A 4,634-nucleotide genomic window follows, 5' to 3' on the forward strand; every position below is an offset into this window, starting at 1 on the left:
TGTAGGAATAATTTACAATCGTGGCCTTATCTCTGAAACGGTGTCCTTCTGAATCTTTAGTTCCATGGCTCCACAGCTATGATGATGAACTGGTGACTGATGGGTAAACACACTGGCAGGATCTGTAAGGGTTTGGCGGTGTTTGGCATGAAGTGCCATATGGTTTTCAGGACCCTGCTCTTCAACAGATGCGGTGTTAACACCCCACTGTACTTAACCACTATGATGGCTTTTGTCTGTCATCATATCTCAATGTATTTCAGAATTCAGCTTCTGTTGTAATTTTTTCACTCCTCTCTTCAAAAGATTTCATTACATTTTCCATGTTTTAATCCAAACAGCCAATGCCAGAAAAAAAAAAAAGAAAAAAAAAAAAGAAAAGAAAAAGAAAAAGTGTAGCCGTAGTGAGTCATTAAAGTGATTCTTCCAGCTGTTTAACTATTATGTCTGGCCCCATAGCAGCCTCTAAAAGGCTAAGAAAACGTTCTGCTTAGACTTTCTAGGGCTGAGAGTTTACAGACCATTGATTTTTCTAACATTAATAAACCCTTATTATCACCTCTTGGAGCAATGGAGCAGAGGAACATAGGGAGGAAACAAAGGATAAAAATGTTTTAGTATAGTAATAGAAATCTTGAGCACTGGAGTCAACAGACCTGGGTTTAAATCATGGGTCAGCTGCTGATTAGCTCAGGACTTTGAGAAAGCTATCTAACCTCTCTGAGTTTGTGCCTTTATCAGTAATATGAGGGTATTGTCTAAGTTATAGAGCCAATTTGAAGTTTAAATGAATGTATATAAATTAGAAAATGCACACAGACAGCAACTGGAGCAGTCAGTCATATCCAAGCACAGTAACTGTGATATTTTGCCAGTCTGGAAGCCTTGCCTACTTCCTCCATTCTTCCTTTGCTGTCAGGCATGGGCTAGTCATTGTGCTTTCCTCAGCAGTTGTGGTGTCGAGGATGAGTGCACAGCAGGTTGCAGTGTTGAGCCAGATGGCCCAGGTGTATTGCTTTCATGAAATTTACAACACAAGGGTATTTACACCTGTCACAGCTGTCACTCATTACAGATGGATCAGACAGTTTTCCCTGAGAGCTGATCATGGATCTGTCACAATCCAGCTCTGCAGAAAAGCTGGTTTTCTTCCTGTTGCCTTGCAGGGTTGGGCAGCTATACTTTCTTGCCTTTCCAGGCAGGACCTGCATTAACCAAGGAGGAAAGCCCTATTTTGCACTCCAACTCCCTAGTCCCTTGCCATTCTTGGGTACTTAGGGATTTGGGGGAGGGCCTGTTCTTCCTCTAAGAGATTGCTGGACTGGTAAGAAAACAACCCAGGGTATGGAAGGCAGTGCAAATTCTGGGGCTAGTCTGGGACTGAAGCCAGGCCCTAGAGTTTCGATCTTGCTGCTGGTTAGCAGTGGCTCCTGTGAATCACTTAAGCTCTCCAAATACCAGCTTCCTTTTTGTGATAAGAAAAAATAATAAAAGTTTTGCAAAGAATAACCTCCAAGAAATCTACCAGCACTATATACCTCTGATTTTTATATATCAGAACTCACCCTAAGTTGCTAAATTAAGATACCAGAAATAGCAACAATAATAACAACTCTAAGTAAAAGAAAAAGAAAGCATGTCTGAGTGACATATTGAACACTTGGCTTTGCCTCATATTTATTTCCAAAACCATCATCATGGCTTCAATTTATCAACAACTTTGGGTTTTGAATTGGACTTGAAGGAAATCCAAATTAATAATAATTTTTTCTTATTAAGGTTTTTATTTTAAGTTCAGAATAGTTAAAATACAGGGTTGTGTTAGTTTCAGGTATACAATGTAGTGATTCGACAATTCTATACATTACTCAGTGCTAATCATGGTGAGTGTACTCTTTAATCCCCATCACTCATCCCCAGCAAGTCCCTCCTGGTAAACATCTATAGTTGAGAGTCTGTTTCTTGGTTTCTCTCTCTTTCTTTTTCTTTTCCTCTGTTCATTTGTTTTGTTTCTTAAATTCCACATATTAGTGAAATCATGTGTTATTTGTTTTTCTCTGACTGGCTTATTTTGCTTAGCATAATACTCTCTAGCTCCATCCAGGTTGTTTTAAGTGGAAAGATTCCCTTCTTTTATGGCTGAATAATATATATGCCACATCTTCTTCTTTGTCCATTAATCGATTAATGGACACTTTGGCTGGTTCCATAATCTGGCTTATAAATAATGCTGCAGTGAACAGAGGGGTGGGGTGCATATATCCTTTTGAATTAGTATTTTTGTATTGTTTGGGTAACTACCCAGTAGTGTGATTACTGGATCATAGGATATTTCTATTTTGAAATTTTTGAGGAAACTCCATAATGTTTTCTACAGTGATTGCACCTGTTTGCATTCCCATCAACGGTGCAAGAGGGTTCCTTTTTCTCTATATGCTCTCCAACACATATTGTCTCTTGTGTTATTGATTTTAACCACTCTGACAAGTATGAAGTGATGTCTTATTGTAGTTTGACTTGCATTTCCCTGATGACAAATGGTGACAAGCATCTTTTCACGTGTCTGTTGCCATCTGTATGTCTTCCTTGGAGAAATGTCTGTGTTTTCTGCCCATTTAAAAATAGGATTATTAGTTTTTTAGGTGTTGAGCTATATCAGTTCTTTATATATTTTAGATACCCTTTATGGAATATGTCCTTTGCAAATATCTTCTCCCATTCAGTAGGTTCTCTTTTTGTCTTGTTGCTGTGCAGAAACTTTTTACACTGATGTAGACTCAACAGTTATTTTTGCTTTTATTTCCCTTACCTTGGGGGACATATCGAGAAAAATGTGGCTAGGGCCAATGTTAGATTACTACCTGCACTCTCTTCTAGGATTTTTGTGGTTTCAGGTCTCACATTTAGATTTGTAGTCTATTTTGAGTTTATTTTTGTGTACGGTGTAAGAAAGTGATCCAGTTTCATTTATTTGCATGTCGCTGTCCAGTTTTCCCAACACCAATTTTTAAAGAGACTGTTTTTCCCATTGCCTACTTTTGCCACTTTTGTTGAAGATCAATTGTGGGTTTATTTCTGGGCTTTTTAATCCTGTTCAATTGATCTATATGTCTATTTTTTGTCTCGGCACCATACTGTTTTGATCACTACTAATGAAAAAAAAAAAAAGATTTCTTGGACTCGCGCCGCGGCCGGGAGACGCGAAGGGTCCGCAGGCCTCGGGCGATCCGGGTGGAGCTCGCCCTCGCTCGCCTCCCCGCGGCCTTCTCGGTGGAGCAGACGCAGCTGATCCCGCGGGCGGGGGGCGGGGGTGGCGGGGCCGGCGGGGCAGGCCGGGCGCTACCACACGTGCCCCTGCGTGAAGGCGGTGGCGGGGCAGGCGCCTGCTGCTCCCGGCGCTGCAAGACCGTGGGCGGGGGCCGCAGATCGCCCGGCGGGTCCTCTGGAGCATCGAGCGGAAACCGACACCTCGGACAAGACGTTGCAGCCGATCCAGGACTATCGGGAGACAGTGGAGGCCGAGCTGAGGCCCGCCGGCACCACGGTGCTGGAATTGTTGCAGAAGCGTTGAAGAGCCAACGCAGCTAACCCAGAGAGTAAGGGCTTCTGTCGGAAAGTGGAGGCAGATTATTTTCGGTACCTCGCTGAAGCTGCACGTGGTGATGATCGAAAACACAATAGCTACTTCCCGAGGAGCTTACCGAGACGCCGTAGCTATGAGCAAGAAAGGGACGCAACCCACACACCCCATCCGCCTGGGGCTGGCTCTTGACTTCTCTGTATTTCACTATGAGATCCCTAATAACCCAGAGCCTGCCTGCGCTCCGGCCAAAACAGCTTTTGATGAGGCCATTGCAGAACTTGACACACTGAACGAAGATGCATACAAGGACAGCGCCCTCATCAGGCGGTTGCTTAGAGACAACCTAACATGGACCTCAGTGCAGGAGAAGAATGGGATGCAGCAGAAGGGGCAGAACACTAAATGCATACAGGGTGGTCATCCTCTTCCCCCTCGAGAAACCTTTTTACTCATCTCCATGCCTTACTCCATTTGGACTTCCTATAGCAAAGAAACCCATTCATGTGTATGGGATCACCTGTTCACAGACTTTTCACACCACAGCTTTGGGAAAACTCCATTCCTTGATTTGCCTTTGTCTTGGCCTTCCTGGTGTGCAGTTACTGCTGTAGAAAAGTATTAATAGGGAGGAGGGGCAGGATGGCGGAAGAGTAGGGTCCCCAAGTCACCTGTCTCCACCAAATTACCTAGAAAACCTTCCAATCATCCTGAAAGTCTATGAATTCGGCCTGAGAATTAAAGAGAGTACACCTGGAATGCAACAGTCAGAAGAGTTCGCGCTTCTATCAAGGTAGGAAGACGGGGAAAAAGAAATAAAGACACAAAAGGCCTCCAAGGGGGAGGGGCCCGCGAGGAGCCGGGCTGAGGCCGGGGCGAGTGTCCCCAGGACAGGAGAGCCCCGTCCCGGAGGGGCAGGAGCTGCACCGACCTTCCCGGGCGGAAAGGGGCTCGCAGGGAGTTGGAGCAGGACCCAGGAGGGCGGGGATGCCCTCGGGCTCCCTGGGACACTAACAGAGGAACTGCGCCCCGGGAGAGTGCGCCGAGCTCCCTA

At 44.7% G+C, this 4,634-nt stretch overlaps 1 pseudogene; it reads left to right on the forward strand.

The window, feature by feature from the left end:
- Positions 1-965: 965 nt before the first annotated feature.
- On the forward strand, positions 966-3,985 carry LOC140633113 (14-3-3 protein theta pseudogene; annotated as a pseudogene).
- Positions 3,986-4,634: the final 649 nt, after the last annotated feature.

The sequence above is a fragment of the Canis lupus genome, chromosome 5 (genome assembly GCF_048164855.1).
Source record: "Canis lupus baileyi chromosome 5, mCanLup2.hap1, whole genome shotgun sequence".
Taxonomy (NCBI): domain Eukaryota; kingdom Metazoa; phylum Chordata; class Mammalia; order Carnivora; family Canidae; genus Canis; species Canis lupus.